The sequence below is a fragment of the Tachypleus tridentatus genome, chromosome 5 (assembly GCF_004210375.1).
Source record: "Tachypleus tridentatus isolate NWPU-2018 chromosome 5, ASM421037v1, whole genome shotgun sequence".
Taxonomy (NCBI): Eukaryota; Metazoa; Arthropoda; class Merostomata; order Xiphosura; family Limulidae; genus Tachypleus; species Tachypleus tridentatus.
In genome coordinates, this window is record NC_134829.1 from 22,776,036 (window position 1) to 22,796,124 (window position 20,089).

A 20,089-nucleotide genomic window follows, 5' to 3' on the forward strand; every position below is an offset into this window, starting at 1 on the left:
ATTATAAAAGCAGCTGCTCAATGTATTCCTAAAACCTCGACACGTTTTCCACGATATCCTCATTCGTGGTGGAATCTTGCCTACCACATGGCACGGAAATCTCTAAAATGGGCCTAGGATAAATTTCGTAGGCATCCAACACACTCGCACTTCATCGCTTTTCAGCAGGCCTATGCACATGCTTGGTGGGTAAGACGACAAAGTCAGAAAGAGTTTTGGATTAAGTTCACAACCAGCACATTTTCTACCACCAATTCCAAAGTCATGTGGGGCAAGATTCGAAAGGTGGGTGGGCAATATAATTCTGTCCCCTTCTCCATCTTTCTCTCTGATGGCCAGAATGTAACTGATACCCGGAGCGTCGCAGATAATCTAGAAGAAATCTTTTCCCGGGTACCTTGCACTTATTCTTCTTACTCCATCTTCTCAGCCATCTAGATTCGGGCAGAGCGATCACTTTGTTCCTTTCAAGTTGACAGTCTCTATGATTATAATCGTCTCTTTACAATGGTGGAACTCAAGCTGACCATTCATCAGTCGGGTAGTACATCGATTGGATCTGATGATGTACATTATGAAATGCTGCGCCATCTATCTCCTGTTTCTCTTTCTATTCTTCTGATTGTTTTTATCTGGCAGGAAAGTGTTTTTTTCTGATGCCTGGCGCCAGGCTATTACCCTAACTTTCAGTAAGCCTCGTAAGGATTCCAAAATTCCTTCGAACTACCACCCAGTTGCTTTGACGAACTGTCTCTGTAAGACCTTAGAGAGGATGGTTAATGCTCTTCTTGTTTGGTTCCTCGAATCAAACAACCTCGTCTCACTCACCCAGTGTGAGTTTCGACGACGGCGCTCCACCATAGGCCATCTAATTCGACAGGAATCGTCAATCAGAGAAGCCTTTCTCAAATTATAACATCTTGTATCAATATTCTTTGGCATTTAGAAGTCTTATGATGCAACATGGAGGTATGACATATTTCGAGGCCTCCATATATTTAGTTAACGTGGTCATTTGCCCATCTTTACTTAAAACAGACAGGAGATACCAAGTTCGTGTGGCTTCGACACTTTACAGTTCTTTTCTACAGGAACTTGGAGGCCCTCAGAGCTGTCTTTTGAGTGTCACACTTTTCAGTATAAAGATTAATGCCATCATTGAACAATTTCTTCTTATTGCTGCAAATGGATTCTGTGTCAACAACTTTCACATCTCATGTCAGTCGTCAAACATGAGGTATATTGAACGGCATCTACAGACTGCCCTCAATCCTTTACTGAAGTAGACCACAGCAAACGTCTTTAACTTCTCTCTCTCTAAAACCATTTGCATGCACTTCTGCCGCCAATAGGGTATTCACTCTGATCCTAACCTCCGTATTGGTGAAGTTGTGCTGCCCGTGGTCCCTGAGACAAAATTTTTGGGGCTTATCTTTGACCGTAAGCTGACCTTTATACTACACATCAAGCAGCTACAGGTCAAAAATACAAGAACACTGAACATCTTCCGTGTCCTCTGTTCCACCACTTGGTGAGCAGATAGATGTTCTATGCTAAAGGTATGTCGTGCTCTTATTCGATCGAAACTCGACTGTGAATCACTAGTCTATGGCTCTGCCAGGTCGTCTGCCTTAAAGATGCTGGACTCCATTCATCAACGAGGATTTCGGATCTGTGCTGGGGCTTTCCGCACTTCCCCAGTTCACAGCTTATACATACATTCTCATGAACCTTCTTTGCTCCTGTGGCATTTGCAACTGTCTTAACTATATGCTTCGAAACTTTGTTCCTTACCAAAACATTCCTCCTGGGGTTGTGTTTTCCTTCCTCGGTGAGTCATACTTTTCAGAACAGATGATCTGCCATTGCTTCTTTTGGTCTTTGTATTCAAGCGCAGTTTAATGAATTGAGTCTATCCTTAGATAACATTGTTGTATCTTTTGGTCAGTTCATCCCACCATGGTTTCTCAGTCCCCAAATGAGATCTGTCTTTAAGTCATCTGAGACAGACACTTCCGATTGGAAATGCTGTCTGTTATTTGCTGAACGTCTTTCAAACCATCCTTACATTCCTATTTATATAGATGTTTCGAAATCAGGTGACTGTGTGAGCTCTGCCATGGTTTGTTGTAGTTCGGTGGTTACGCGCAGAATCCCCCTCTACAGTTTCTTTGTTCACTGCTGAACTGCTGAACTGTATGCCATTTCTCTTGCCCTGGATCACATAGAAGCTAAGCAGTACTCGAAATGCACTATTTATACTGACTCGCCGACACCGTAGCTTTTGCACTATCACCGCTGTGCCTGTTTCATACATGGATTATAGTTCTGTATTCAAGGCTCGGCTCCGTGCTTATTGGCAATCGACTTCGAGTGAGCTTTTCCAAGTAAAGCCCTATATTATACTTTGGCCATCTTGCTTTTAAAAGAGGAAGTTGTCCTGACTTGACTTTGCATTAGTCACAGTTTTTTTAACTCATCCTTTTCTTTTATTTGGAACTGATGCACCAGTTTGTAGTCTGTGTGACACTCAGATCACAATAAGCCACATTTTACTTTCGTGCCGACGTTGAGAGTCGTAATGACGACACCATTTCAAACATGTTCTGTCCCAAGGCTTGTCCGTAATGTTATACAGTGTTATTGGTGATGGCGACACTGTCCATTTTGGAAATGTTTTTAGTTTTCTAAATGTCATTAATATTATTAATGCTATTTAATTTTTTTAAATATGTTTATTAGATCTTTTCTAATGTGATTACCTTTGAAGAATCAAAGTCCATCTCGTTCGATTTGAAATTAGAAAATGGCCATAACGTCAAATAACTCGGAACTAGGACTGAAAGGTCAACTTCAGGTGACTGACGGTGGTTTTTCGTACTTGCCTTTTAGTCTTCCTGGCGAGTTACGATTATTACATTTATGCTATAGAAAGTCCTTTACAACTTGTGTTAATGTATGTTTTCTCCTACCGCTGTAGACTAAATATAAATATTGGTTTTAGTGCTATTTTTGTTTGTTTTTTAACTTTGTTTTGTTTTACCCTAATTTCCTTTTATGAATTTTACTAAATTTACTTAAATTTTAACTTTTTACCGGATTTTGTCGCAGATAATCTTGCTGCTTTGTGCCATAAAACACCAAACCAACCAACCACTTCTGTATTGGTACATTAGACTAAATTGTTTACATGCTTGTATATCACTACATTAATTTGTTTACATACTTGTATATCGCTACATTAATTTGTTTACATACTTGTATATCGCTACATTAATTTGTTTACATACTTCTATGTCAGTACATTAATTTGTTTACACTCTTTTATATCAGTATATTAGACTAAGTTGTTTACATACTTTTATATAGGCAACATTATACTAAGTTGTTAAACACCTATATTGGTAACAATATGCTAAATTGTTAACACATGGTGTTAAGAAAAAGTACTTATCTTTCATAAATATCAAATATTCAACCAATTTAAATGTGTTCTCAAGACGGCTGGAATTGGTGTTAGCACTTTAATTAAAATAAAGTAGAGAATAAGGTTTCGGCCATCTTCAGATTAATAATTCGTCATCACTAACTGAATTAATCCTGAAAATATAGTATTATCAAAAAAAACTAAAAGTGAGATCATGTTTTTCCCTTAAGAAGAAGATAAAAGTAATTAATTACCTTTATATCGACTATGTTGTTATACTTACACATTGGGCAAGATAAGATATCAATCACACAGTAATTAGGAAAGCTTCAGATAGTGTTCTGCCTGGAAATCTGAGAGATGACATTGAACTTTCACACTGTGGCAGGAAAGAAGGTTTTTGAATACGAAAACTGGAAAAGTTTTAAAAGATCTTATTCCTATATTTAAAAATTGTTTTTCAGATGAAGAATGAGATGGAATTTTAAGAAAGTGACAAAACACTATCATAATATACAAGACGAGGTGGCTAAGAGCTACGAAAATAGTTTTTGTCTGAAATTCCATGAGAAAAAAGCTTTCAAGTCAAGGTGTCGCTGTCACAGAGAAATTAGTAATCTTTTAAAAATAAATCACCGTACGGCGTCTGCTCATCTGGAACTTGAGTGAGATGAGAGTGAACTATTAGTATCCTCGATGTTTCAAATACGATATTTCAAGATATTCTCTGACATAGAAGTTTGTGCATCGTTTGAGACCGGAGAGGTCACGTGATGTGAGGGATTCACAATGTACCACCAGAGGGAAGATGGCTTAAAATGGGCGAAGGATGAAAATGATGAAAATGAATCCTAATTTGTGTTGCTAGGAGGTAAATAGTTCCAAATTTGTGCTTCTGGAGACGAGTAGTTCCATAGTGTGTCGTTAAGGGTAAGTGGTGAGCGATAAAGTTGTAACCACTATTTATCATATTAACATTAAAATTTTATATATATATATGCATGGAGTAAAGAAAATTAAATTGTTTTATCTTCTTTTTCACTTGACACAATGTGATATATATTATCAATAGGATCAGCTTTATTTTTATACTTCAATAACAGTATTTGTTTGTTTTTTAAATTTCGCGCAGAAATACTCCAAGGCTCTCCGCGCTAGCCGTTCCTAAGTAAGCAGTGTAAGACTAGAGTGAAGGCAGCTAGTCATCACAACCCACCGCCGACTCTTGGGCGACTGTTTTACCAATGAATAGTGGAACTAACCGTCTCATTATAACGTGCTTGACTCGTAATCTGAAGGTCTCAGGTTGGAATCCCCGTCACGACAAACATGCTCGCCCCTTAGGCCGTGGGGGGGCCTAAAAAACCTACAAAAACCGTGGAAAAAATCTACACACACTCGAAGACCAACAACACAGTCAACAACAAACAGACAATGACAAACCTCAAGATACAACAAGCTACAAAACCCTTATACTGCTGCATACCACGTATTCTCAACATCAGCGATAAAATAACGAACATTTGGAAAAAGAAACCCCATAACAAAACACAACATTCCAATAAACACCAAATTTATTCAAAAACCAGGTACAAAACTAAACTCTATACTGTATAAAAACGGCACTGACAAACACAACACCAACATTATTTATAAAATACAATGCAAAAACTGCCACGATTCTTATATTTGAAAAACAATCAGAAAAATAGAAATTAGATTAAAGTAATATAAAAAAACACCTTCACTCTTTTTTGAGCACTGCAAATTAAATAAACTCAACATAACCATAAAAAACATCCAGATATTAAGCCGGGAAACAAATATAAACAAACGCAAAATTAACAAAGCCCTACGTATACAACAACTCAAACTAAATCAAGACAAAATAGCACCTTTATACATACACTAATTAATAACCTAACATCCAACTGCAACGTCCCCTACAGTGCCGTACCCGTTTACACTCTCGTTCCTTTCTCTTTGTTAACCTGAAGATGACTCAAGAAGGTCGAAACATTGTTTTCTTCTACATTTTGGTAAAAAATGTTAAATAATATCCATACCAGCCATTCTGAGATACATCACAAACAATTTGGATCTAACGCATCTGTCCAGAATCGTTTGAAAGGATTGTCGAGTTTAAAGGGTCAAAATCAATCATGTCTTTTCCAGATTGAAAATATCCTGAGTATAAGGAAATGTCTCACATGAACATAAACTATCTTTATCTTGCAAAGCTTCTTTTATCTAATCATTCCCAAATCTAAACGAGGGCTGTGTACGTTAACCTTTCTTGACTGTCAAGTGGTAGACTATAGAGGAAAAAATTAGTCAACACATCAACCGCTTACATTTGGGCTACTCTTTTAACAGCAAAAGGAAGGATTGATCGTAAACTTTATAACGTCCCCTTTGCCATAATAGCGAGCATATTTAGTAGGGCGGACATTTGAATTTGCAACACGCAGATTGCGGCTTCCTAACCACCAGACAAGGTAGGCTGAGGCAAGCCGGACAGAAATGGAAAGTGTCAATACAATTTCTATCTTTCAATTTGGGTCGATAAATATGTTTTTTTAATAATAAGTACTACATAGACTTTGCAGGTTTTATTAAGCACAAAAACATTTTCGATAATTTAGAGGATTTGATTGGTTAATTGTTTGGCGTTTATTTACTGGCGCAAAGCAACTAGGCTATCTGCGTCAAACAACCTGAAACAAAACGAAAATAAAATTATTAAAATATGTACAAAGGAATAACGTTAAAACAAAGACCTATTTTTGTATTAAATATCAAATAGAATTAAAAAGATAAATGGTCCTTATAATTTAAAAACACAACTGAGGAGGATAGTGTCACCATCGCCAATGACACTATCCAACGTCAAGGGTGAACCCATGGGTAAAAATGTCGAAAATGATGTTGCCACTCTCGATCGTAACGATGGCACGACGTAAAATGTAGGCTATTGTGACCTGAGTGTCACACAGAACACGCATTTGTGCATCACTACCAGATAAACGAATACGATGAGTTATAAAACTGTGACCAATACGTAACCTAGTTAGGACAACTTCCTCTCTCCGATCCTTTGGAAGCAAGACAGCCAAAGTGAAATTGAAATTAGATCTGGAAAATCTTATTATCGTGTGTCTCACTCCATGTCGACTGTCAACAGACACGAAGTAAAGCCTTTAGTACAGAACCATAGTACATATATAGGATAGGCACAGCCGTGGTAGTATCAGAGCAGATGGACTTAGCAGCAATGTCAGCAAACTTGTTCCCGCGAAGACCAGCATGACCTGGTATCCAGAAGAACTGGATGCAAATGAATGATCAAAAGGAATTGGATAGTCGGTTTTGAATATCAAGTAGACCAGGGTGATGACTAACGTTAAGCAGTTGCAAGGCCTGTAGAGATTGAAGTGAGTTGGTATGAATTGGACAATCGATGTACTTTATAGCTTCCACATGATCAACAGCAATAAAAATGGCGTACAATTCGGCAGTGACCAGAGAAAATGTAGAGAAGATCTTGTATGCAACCAAAAGATCCACAACATACCATGACAGGGACCACAAAATCACCTGATTTCGAACCATCGATATGAATAGGAATGAAAGGGTTGTTCCAAAGTACTCGGCAAGTAGAAGACGGTACTTTTAGTCGGGAGTATCCACCTTCCTCAAATGACTCAAAAAAAAAAAGGTAAAAGGTGAAGGTGAGCATGGTAACAAGCCATAGTGGGATGGAGTGACCAGTGGAAATAGCATCATCATCCAAGGACAGACCCAATTCAGACAGCTCTGCTTGAATAATAAAGCAAAGTGGTACGATGGGAGCCCATCTATTCCGATGAGGAAGGAAAACACAACCCGATGTAGAATGTTGTGGTAAAGATTGAAATTTTGAAGCATACAGTAAAGACCTTTGCCAAAGGAGGAGGTGCAGAGGAAATTCATGATACTCGGTGTACGAACTTTGGACGGGAAAAACTTCCATGCACAGCCAAACCTCTCGATGGTAAATGGGGTCCAACATCTTCAAGGCTAAGGTCCTGGCAGAGCCATAGACCAAAGACTGTTAGTCCAGTTTTGATCAAATGAGGGTATAATGATCTTTAGTATAAAACCTCATTCTGCTCCCAAAGAGGTGAAAGTGAGGACATTGAGGATGTTCATTGCCCTTCCACACTTAACGTGTAGCTGCGTGATGTGTGGAATGAAAGACAGCTTACAGTAAAATGTAAGCATCAAGATCGTTGCCTTAGGGACAAATGGAAGCACAAATTTACTGAGACAGAGCTCAGGATAGGAGTGAAATCCTTTTTGGTGGCAAAAGTGCATACAAATGTCTTTAGCAAGAGAAAATGTGAAACTGTTTGTTGTGGTTCTCTTCAATAAACGACTGAGGTCGAAACATTGTTCGCTCCTCTACGTAAAAACACAATTTTTTCAACCCAAACGAGCCGTTTTTACATGTATATTTTTATCATACTTTCATGTTTCACTACTTCTTGCATCATCCTGCCTTAAAGTGCTTGCATACGACGATAATGCCAATGAAATCGTATTATGACAACTAATAATTAATTTGTTTAAAACGTATTCCTATGTCTTTCGCACTTCAAAGAATATTTTGACGGACCCAAAATAGATTATTAATAAGAATTCGTCCAAGCACTTGAGTTTTATCATCATACAATGACCTAAGATCAGTGTTCGATATAACAAATTCAGAAATAAAGATTTGTGGATAAAAGGTAGGTCGTTAGAATAATATATTTTTCTAAAGGAAAATAGTAACTTGTTATTTTTACAAGTTTTTTTTTTTGTTTTAATAGCTATTGTTAATAGAATCAACAAAATTTTAAGCCAGATCTGACGTGCGTCTAAATCATGCAGGTGTATGACGTCATAGAGCACATTTGTACCAAGTTTGTCTAATTAAACTACAACGAATCTAACCTAACCTAGCAATTTCCAATTATAATTGACATAAATATAGTTACACTTCATGTAAATATATTCTGAAATTAAAACAATTGATACTGCATCTAACTTCATCACAATGTTTCAAATTTGGACAAGTTTCAGCTATGACGTCATGTTTCATTTTATTTCATTTCGTTCGTGATTTAACCACTATTCCAGATCTGGCTTTTAAAAGACGGTTGGCTTAACTACCCAGGGTTGACCGATGTTTCATACGAACATTACTAGGTTATCTCGCATCTCCAATTACGCATGCGATCTTGAGATGGTACCACATCTACTAGTAACCATTGATTCCATTGTCGAAGTTAATTGAGATTGTATTAAAACTTTCACCTCGAGAATTCCCCTAAGTTAATAAAATAGCCTGCCTATCAGCAGATATAAAACCTGTTATATTAAAAATATATTTTACTTTTTTGTACAGCACATTCTTTATAGTTTTAGGAAAGAATGAAAGTTGTCAAAAAACATATTTCACATATTTGTGTTTATTTTGATTTTCAAGAGTCTGTAGCCTTTTGGTTTGTTTCTTATTAAGCGTAAAGCTATGTACATAAAGGACTGTCTGTGCTCTGCATACCACGATTATCGAAACCCGAATTCTATCAGTATCAGTACACAGACACTCCTCTTTTAATTTTTTTTAATCTATACTTCATGATAGTATTTAGGTTTGTTTGTTTTGAATTTCGCGCAAAGCTACATGCCACTCAGCGTCATAGCGGTAAGTCTGAGGACTTACAACCCTGTATACCGTGTTTCGATTTCCATTATGGGCAAAGAACAGGTACCCCTTTGCGTAGCTTTGTACTTAAATAAAAATAAACAAGTTAAGCACAGAGCTACATAGTGAAATATCTGTGCTGTGCTCACCACATGTATCAAAAACTGCTTTTCAACTAGGATATGTTGTTGTAATGAAGAACAGAACACCATATAATGCTCCTTACTTTAAACTTGAAGTTTTAACCGCCTTAACTTAACACGAGCCTAAATTCATTCGTACGATGATTGTGTTTGGCAAAACTCACGTCATTATAGCAAGTAAAACACGTACATCTCAGAGTGGCAGACCAAGCTGCTGCATTTATTAGGAAATCTAATCAGTTGTGTTTGTGTTGTCATAATGACGCGTGACATAAACATCTGCATACATAATTCCCGGAAGTAATTATTGTCCATAAAGAAATGAATTCAACTTATAAAAGGTGGAATATCTCTCATCTTATTCACTTCGAAGCACTAGAAAGCAGAATACACTTAATCATCGAGAATGAAGATTTGGGTGGTTCTAGCGTTACTCGTAATAATCACCGTAATTCCACCTACTACAGGTAACAAATACACACGTCGTATACTGTATTTATGAAATTAGAATGTTTAAGTCATTTCTTTTCATTTCTTTCCCAATATATACTGTAAGAGAATCCAATATTTCTATAGCATCACTATCTCTTTATTCATATTCATTGATGGCTTGTTTGTTTCTTTTAGAATTTTGTGCAAGCTAATTTAGCAGGATAAGACTAGAAGGAAGGCAGCTACTCATCACTGCCCACCACCTGCTTTTGGAATACTCTTTTACCAACGAATAGCGGAATTGACCGTTAAGTTATAACGTCCCCGCACCTGAAAGGGCAAGCATGTTTTGTGTGACGGGTATTCCAAACCGTTACCTTTAGATTACTAGGCGAGCTCCGTAACCACTTGGCAATGCCAGACCGTACACTCCTTAGAAAAGTTACTGTCAGAGTATAATTCTTATTATGTGTTATTTGTTTTTGTTTGTTTTAAGTGACTTGACTTAAAATCGTTTTTAGAACAAATAACCACCTGATGAAATGTGGTATTTGTCTAGTTTTAACGCCAATTTATACATGTACAGTTGAATACAGTAGCTAAGCACAAACGTTCAATCACATCCTGAGCGGGTAAAGATAAATTTTGATATTCCTATTCAGGTAATTTCTTAACAATTTTGCGCAAAGCTACTGCATACAGTATAACCTAACTTTTACATCAACCATAATCTTCTGTTACGCTATTTGTATTAGAGGGAGTAGGGGATTTACAATCACCTACAGCACTCAAATTGTAAAGTATGTTTATGCAGCAAGAGTTGGTCCATAACTCTTTGAAAGCAAATCCTAACCACCTTAACCACAAGAACACGTGCTTTATTTTCGAGACAAAAATTGAAATAAAAATGTAGTTAAACAGGATTAGTTTGAAGAAGACAATAACTTAAAGTTTTAGTCTAAATAATAATTAAGATGTACGTTTTTTCTTCAAACAATTGCATTAAGGTTTAGAATGGCAAAAAGAAATGTCTTGAAACTTACAGGTTGAAATCATTAACTCCAGGTTCTCCTGCACAAGAAAAGATCCATTTAAAATGTATATTAAATGCTTATATTTTAAAGTTAATACAGTTCACATGTGTTTTCTTATACCAAAGCCTCAGGGGGCTATCTGCTGAGCCCTCCGAGAGGAAACGAACCCTTTATTTTAGCGTTATAAATCCGGATTTTTTTTTCTTTTTTCATCCCACCTCAAAGAGGAGGTATAGACGAAAATACATGAAATAAAACACTAGTTAAATAATTAGCATATGAAAAGAAAACATTATAAGATACCACCTTGATAAAAAATTACAACAAAAGGTTTAAAATGTGTTAAAAAATATAAAAGAAGTGATAATTAGCAGTAAGTATTAAATCAAAATACACCAAAAACATTAATAGAACAAAGAAAAGAATCTGGAGACATACCGCTGTACTAGCGAGGCGAGTAGTTCATTTGATCGAATATTATTTTCAATGTTTCCGTTTGCTGAGGTTAGATACGTGTTTGTTTTGTTTTCTTTATCTAGGACTCAGGCGTCCCCTTCACCATCTGAAAAATAAAGATCGCACAGAACTTATACCTTTGCAGGCACCACCAAATAGTTATGACCGTACCAAACAAAATTCAATGAAGAGGAAAAACACTAAACTGAGGCTTTGAGCAGCTGAAATTTCCGGAATCGACACAAGCAATAAATAATGTAAAACGTTTTTAGTTTCTTTAAATATTACAATTAACCGATGAATGTTACAGTAAACTTTCAGAGTTTATTATGTAATGATGTAAAAAATGCAATATATAATCTTGATTTCTTTATAATCTGTCTTTGATGAACTAAAGGATAATAAAAAGTTGCATATGAAAATATGTCTGTTCTTCTCCTAAACTGAAATATTCAAATGGATTGAACTAAAGTAATGCAATCAGTATCGTTTTCTCAACCTGTTACTGAAAAATATGTTCAACCAAATCTGTCTGTTCACAAACTTCTATATCAGTACATTAGAGTAACTTGTATACACACATTTATACCACTATATTATACTAAATTCATTACACACATTTATATAAGTACGTAAGACGAAACGCTTTACACACTTTTGTACCGCCATATTGACTAAATTGTTTAAACACTTCTGTATCAGTACTTCAGGCAAAACTCTTTAGACCCTTCTCTTTCAATACATTTGGTATATTGTTTACACATCTCTATTTCGGTACATTGTACTAAATTGTTTAAACATTTTTATATCACTGCCCAAGACAGATTCTATACACATTTCTATTTAGGGACATTCTTATAAGTTATTGAAACACTTCTTTGTCGGTACTTTATACTATGCCCCCCAGTGGCTCAGCGGTATGTCTTCGGACTTACAATGCTAAAAACTGGGTTTCGGTACCCGTGGTGGGCAAAAAATAGATGGCCAATTGTGTAGCTTTGAACTTAATTCAAAAGCAACAACATTACACTATAATGTTTATAAACATCTATATCGGTACATTAGTCTAAATTGTTTACACACTTGAATATCGATTCATTAGATTAAATTGATTACACAGTTCTATACCGGTGCACTTGACAAAATTGTTTAAAAACTTCCCCATCGGTGCTTAGGATAAATTATTTTCAGACATTTTCATATCGGTACAGTAGACTAAATTGTTTAAAAACTTCTACATTGCTACATCAGACTAAGCTGTATATACACTTCTGTATAAGTGTATTGGACTAAATTGTTTCTGCAATTTTCTATTGGTGTATTAGACTAAACTTAATAAACATTTCTATATGATACATTCAACTAAATTCTTCAAAAACTCTTATATCGGTGCCTTGGACTATATTGTTTACACTCTTCCATACTACTACATTGGAATAACTTATTTAAACCCTGGTATATCTTTACAGTGTGCAGTGAGTTAACAACCTACTCACTTAAATACTTGTTGAAGAATCTGCAAGCGATTGCGGCCCTATGTTCCTAGATGGAATCTAATGGTGATAACTAACTAACTATATCTATACGGTGGACAAAATGTTTTCACATTTCTATATCAGTGCATCGGTCTACACTGTTTGAAAAACTTCTATATTAAGACATTAGACTGAACTATTTACTCAATTCTATATCAGTACATTGGACTTAATTGTTCACACATCTCGTTATCAGTGCTTTCGAATAAATTACTTAAACTCTTCTATATCGGTATATTAGACTAAATTGTTTAAACACTTCTATATAGGTACTTAGGATTAAATTGTTTGTACACTTATATAGCGGTAAATAGGACAAAATTCTTTACAAACATCAGTATGGTACAGGAAACTAAATCATTTACACACTTCAATATTGGTACATTGCACAAAATTATTTAAACACTTATATGTCAGTATAATACATTAAACTGTTCACAAGTTCTGAGTAGCAATCTTCAACAACTGTAATAACTGTTGTACCTAATTTTCTATGTTACATTCTTTTTCAGACAAACCTTTAGAGCAAATATCTCCCTTTTTCATTCAGAATGATCTAGGGGGAATTGCTGGCTTTCCAAAGTCACTAACGAAACTTCGATCTGGTGATATATTGGTGGAAACATCTTCATCTCAACAGAGTGAACTCCTCTTCCATTCAAAGTCGATAGCGTATATACCTATTGAGGTTACACCTCATGCTGCTTTGAATTAATCACAAGGAGTTATTGTTGAGACGGATTTGAAAAACATCCCAAAGGTGGAAATTTTCACTGGTTTCTCCACCCAAGGAGTATCTGCAGTGAAGCATATCTCCACTAGCAAAGATGGAATTACGATGCCGACCAATGTCCTCATTCTGACATTTATATCACCACGTCTACCTTCCAACTTTAAGGCAGGTTATCCCAATTGCAGGGTTCGGTCATGCATTCCACACACTCTCAGATGTTTCCAGTGTCAGCAGTTCTGTTACTCCAATAAGTTTTGTCGTGGCTCCATGACGTGTGTATGTTACGTTAACAAGGACCACGATGCCTATGAGTGTGAAACGGACCCTCATTGCGTACATTGCAATGGCTCTCACCCACTTACTTTCGTTCTTGCACTAAAAGATGGAAGAAAAAGAGGTGTAGCGTTTGAAAACGATTCATAACATAACTTAATCTAAGGCTCGAAAGTTGCTGTCTACCACTTCAACTCGGTCGTATGCTGCTGCAATTCGTTCTACTACTACAGTGGGAGTGCAGACAAAGCTCTCTGTGCCTCCAAAAGAATCGTTTTCAAACCAAATGAAATATCTTTTGACCTTCATGTTTAAAAAGTTAATGAATCAACTTCAACACCCATCTCTGTCTCTTACATACATTACAAAAAAACCCAAGATGCACTTCCTTTGATTCCGGGTACAGGCATTTCCTCAGGTACATCGTCTTCTCCCACCCCAAGATGCAAAACGATGGCGGTCCACTCAACGGCTTTGCTATAATTATAGAAGTGAGTGTTGTTCCATAAACATTAGAATTAGTAAGGATATTCATGTGCACATACCGAGACTTGCATTAATTTATAATGTACTCTGAAATAAAGGGAAATTTGTTTTGATTTAAGAAATGATAAACATTTACGCATGACCCACAACGAGAACACATTTCTACGAACAATATCTTTGCGTATGATAACTTTGGTATTGACATTTTCTTACCTTAGGCCGATAGTTTTAAAGACAGAATTTAATTAACTAATAGCTTTCAATGATACACACGCCTAACTCCTTTGTCGACATATTTTTTTATTTTTCTCGCCCACTTCACAGCAAGAGGGAAAATCCGGACGAGCTGACTCATCCTATAATAGTCAAGACCAATAAAAAGGGGTAGCTGTGACCGGCGTGGCATGGCCTAGCGCGTTAAGGCGTGCGCTTCGTAATCTGAGGGTCGCAGGTTCGCGCCCGAATCGTGCCAAACATGCTCGCTCTCCCAGCCGTGGGGAATTTATAATGTGACTGTCAATCCCACTATTCGTTGGTAAAAGAGTAGCCCAAGAGTTGGCGGTGGGTGGTGATGACTAGCTGCCTTCCCTCTAGTCTTACACTGCTAAATTAGGGACGGCTAGCACAGATAGCCCTCGAGTAGCTTTGTGCGAAATTTCAAAACAAATAGCTGTGACCTTTTTGTTTATTAATCTGTTTCCGGCACATGATTTGAAAATTTATATTCATGTGAAAGAGCTGTGACCTCTTCCATTGAATAGAACACCAAAGCTGATTTGAGAACAAATAAACATTTGTAATAATCAGAATAAATTGCTAGAAAAATTTCTCCACCCACATACGCACCATTGTGAAAACATAAGACGTTCTGCTAATTCAGTCAACTTTTCGACTTTATAAACTTCTGAACTTAAATAGTACCAATTAATTTCTTTCATTGTACGTTTTCTGGTACAGTAACACACCCAGTAAAACCGGTGTAATTATGAATGATGCTAATAAATTAATTTTGTTTTGTTAAAGTAATTATCAAATTTTTGATTAAACACAGATTTTTCAACCCGTTAATACAATGTTTAATGTCAATATATCTTTCTAATTGATTCACGACTTAGAAAACGTAGCTTTATCCAAACATTTGTATTTTTAATTCAATATAATTTTTTCTATGATTCATTTGTATTTTTAATTCAGTGCGAGATGTTGTACATTCCATTTGTATTTTTAATTAAATATAATTTTTTCTATGTTTCATTTGTATTTTTAATTCAGTACGAGTTGTTGTACATCCCACTTGTATTTTTAATCCTGTGTGAGTCATTGTAAACCACCATTCGTATTTTTAGCTCAGTATTATTTGTTGTACCTTCACGTTCTATTTCTAAATAGGTATCTGTCGTTGTACCTCCCATTTATATTTCTCAAAAACAATTTAATATACAAATAATAATAGAATTCTTAGTAACGATTGTTACAAAAAGTTAATAGAAATAATAATTTATATATAAAGGTTTGTAAAACTAACAAACAATGTTGAGCTTTTTTGTGAGAGGGAACGTCCTTGAAATATTGTGGACGGTTCAAGACGAGCTAATTAATTTTTGAGTTGGTGTAGGTACAATTCAGTTAACCAGGAGCTATCTAGTTATTCACAATCCTCGCTATTCACCGTTGAAGATATGTAATGACATGATTAATGTATGATAGGCTCTAACATTCTCCAAAATCAGCATATGACACATGACAAGTTCTAACATTCTTCCATAGCTGCACATAATCCATGTAAATCTCTCTTCAATTACTGGCCATGATTCATGTTTAATAGGTTTTAAGTCTCATCAGTACTTTCATATGATACAGGTTGAATAACTTTTAACATTCCTTAACACAAACACATGATACAAACTTAACAGACTGCCTACTGAAATAATGGCGTCCTTTCTGACATCTCTGTTAATTCACTATAGAAATAATAGAGTACTCTCGATGACCACAGATCTTTACTTTCTCCATTAGAGATCTAGAAACTAATTAATTGCTGATAAAGAATGTTTAACTCATTATTGTACAAAAACCTGCTTATTCTTATGTTTTAAAACACTTGTTTTTACGAAAGATCGAAATAAACCAGAACTATAGTTACTTGTTGTAATTTGTTATACATCAAAATAGACCCATTAAGGGGCTCTTTAGACCACTTTTTATAAGGATCTGGGCTTACAAATGCTTTCCTCTCACATTACCTTTGCTGTAGAATAAGTTTGAAGGCTTAACACAGGGCATCTCAAACTTTATAGACCTGCTGAGCTTCGCGTCATAAAGAATAAAACATTCTGAGGTCTCGGTAAAAAAGATGCACTAAAAGTAGAAACAATCGGTCACTAGCAGCAGATAAAGTTTACTTCAAGATTTTAGAATATAAATTTATAACAAATATACATATTTAAAGAAAAAATTTTTACTCCTGCTTTCTTGTTGAAAAATATCTGCTTGCGAAATTTATATCAGTAAAAGTACAGTGTACTTATTTATTTATTAGTGGTTCGGGTGAGCTTGCTTTTGTTCATAAAGTAGTTCAATGTTTGGAGTTTTGGTTGTAACATGTAAGGGCAAATCATCTCCAATATTTAAACTGCTTCTAAATTTGGTATTTGTAGCTGTACACAGTGAAAACGTTTGTTCACAAAGATATGTTGTTGCGAAACGCATCAAAATTATCAAAGCTCTGTTACTTATTTCAATGTATTCCATGGCTATTTGAATCCAAGATGGTGTAATTTCTTCATGCTGAAATTTTGTGTTTAGGGTATAATTAATTGAAATTTCTATTAGACTTCTTTCTCTTTCAAAGGCAAATCGTTACTATTTGCACAATCAACAAAGGGATTTTGAATCCACAGTAATTTTTCCAAATGAGGATGAAAATTTCACTCCAATGTTCAGCTTAAGTTGAAGCGGAATATTAGAATAAATTGTTTACCCTCTTCGATATCGGTACTTAGGACAAAATTCTTTACACACTTCAATATCGGTACGTGAGACTAAATCATTTTCACACTTCAATATCAGTACATTGCACAAAATTTTTAAACACTTACATATCAGTATAATAGACTAAACTGTTTAAACACTTCTATATTGGTACGTTAGACCAATGTGTTTACACACTTCTCTTTCGATACATTGGACAAATTGTTTACACAATTCTATTTCGGTGCATTACACTGAATTGTTTAATACTTTTATATCGATTCATTGGAATAAATATATTCAACACTTTTATATCGTTGCTTTGAACAAATTCTTTACACTCTTCTGTATTATGCATCAGACTAAACAGTATAAACACTTTATCGTTACATTGGACTAAATTGTTTAAACACTTCCATATCTTTATATTCCAATTAAGTATTTACACATTTCTATATCAAAACAATTGAACAAATTATTTAAACAATTCTGTATCGGAACATTAGACTATAGTGTTTACAAACTTCTATGTCGGTACATTTGACTGAATTGTTTACAATCTTTTATATCGGTACATATAACTTGTTGACACAGTTCTATATCTTTCCAATGGACTAAATTGTTTAAAAACTTCCATATTGGCGATTGGTAAAAATTATTAACAAACGCTTCTATATCGGTACAATGGGCTAAATTATTTAAACAGTTCTATCTCGGTCTACATTAAACAATATTGTTCAAACACTTCTATGTGGGTACATTATACAAAATAGTTTAAATACGTCTACATCGGTATATTAGACTAACTTTGTACAACCTTCTATAAAGGTGCAGTAGACTAAATTGTTAGCACACCTATATATTTGTGAATTGAACTAAATTTTATAACACTTCTGTATCGGTGCCGTGCAAATATTCTTTACACACTTCTATATCAGTACAATAGACTAAATTGTTTACACATTTTTATATCGGTAGATTGAACTTACGTTTTTACACACATCTATATCAGTGCATTGCACTAAAATATTTCCACACTACTATATTTGTGCACTGGACTCAATTGTTTACACACTTCTATATCGCTGTAAAGGATAGGTTCTTTACACACTTTCACATCGGTATATTGAACTGAATTGTTTAAACATTTCTATATCGATGTATTCCACAAATTCTTTACAGACTTGTATATCGGTACTTTAAATTAAATTGTTACAGACTTCTTCATCGGTACTTTAGAAAAATGTTTTATTTATTTCTACATCGCCGAAAGCGACTAAACTGTTTAAACATATCTATATATGTACATTAGACTGAATTTTTCACATTTCTGTATCGGTGCATTCGACTAAATTATTTCAAGTCTTCTATATCAATGTATAGAACAAATTATTTACACACACTACTATGTTGGTAAAATAGATTAAATTGTTTCAAAACCTATATATCGGTACATTAGACTAAATTGTTTTCACAAATCTATATCGGTACATTGAACTAAATTATTTAACACCCACATATACACATACAGATAAATACTGTAGCTAGTCCAAACGTTCAATCACATCCTAAGCAGGGAAAGATATTTCTATTTATTTAATTTCTTAACAATTTTGCGCAAAACTACTGCGTACAACATTATCTAGCTTTCTTCAATAACCATCATCTTCTGTTAAGTTATTTTATTGAGGGAGTAAGGGATTTACAACCACTTATGGCTCTCAAAGTGTAAAGGGCGTTTATGCAGCAGGTGTTGAACCATAAATCTTTGGATGCACATTCTTGACACGTTAACCACTAGATCACGCGCTTTATTCTCGACACAAAAATCGAAAAAAAAGAGTAGTTAAACAAGATTTGTTTGAAGGAGACAATAACTTCATGTTTAATACTGAAGAATGATGAAGATATGTGTTGTGTTTTCTTCAGACAATTGCATTATGCTTTAGATATGCAGAAGGAACAGTCTTCAAATTTACATGGGGAAATCATTAACTCCAGCTTCTCCTACAAAGTAAAGATTCATTTAAAATGTATAATAAAAGTTCATATTTTATAGTTAATATAGTTTGTATGATGGAATAGTATTTTCAGTGTTACCGTTTACTGAGGTTAGATTCGTATTTGTTTTGTTTTCTTTATCAGAACAGAGATTTTCCTTCGTTATAAGAGAAGGAAATAACGCTGGCAGAGAACTTATACCTTTGTCGGCACCAACAAAAGTCTATGGCCATACGAAACGCCAATCGTCAAACACCTAAAGCTGAAACTGAAGCTTAGAGCAGCTGAAATTTCCGGAATCGACATCAGCAATAAATAATGTATAACGCTTGTAGTTTCTTTTAATGTTACACTTGATAGATCAATGATACAGTAAACATTCTGAGTTTATTATGTATTGATATAAAAAACGCAATATATAATCTTGATTTCTTTATAATAAAAAGTTGCATATCTAAATATATGTGTTCTTCTGCTAAATTGAAAAGTTCAAATGGTTTGAACTAAAGCAATGCAATCAGTCTTCTTTTTTTTAAAACTGTTACTGAAATATATGTTCAACCAAATAAGTTAATATACAAAAGTTCTATCAACAGTTGATTAGTAACAGTAGGTTAGTTGTGATAATTAGTTGAAATATTAATTTTTGTCAAACCACTTTCTAAGTTGGATTTACCTTATTCTCAAACCCAAAGACATACGAAACACACTTTTTTGTAACGTGAACTAAAACACTGTTTTCAGTTTTATTTCTATATGGTTTTATATACTAACTGTTTTTCATAAAAGCAAAGGAAATCAATAAGCTTATTCTGCTCTGCCCAACAGAAGTACGAATACAAGTGTCGTAAGCGAGAAGTGGAGAGGG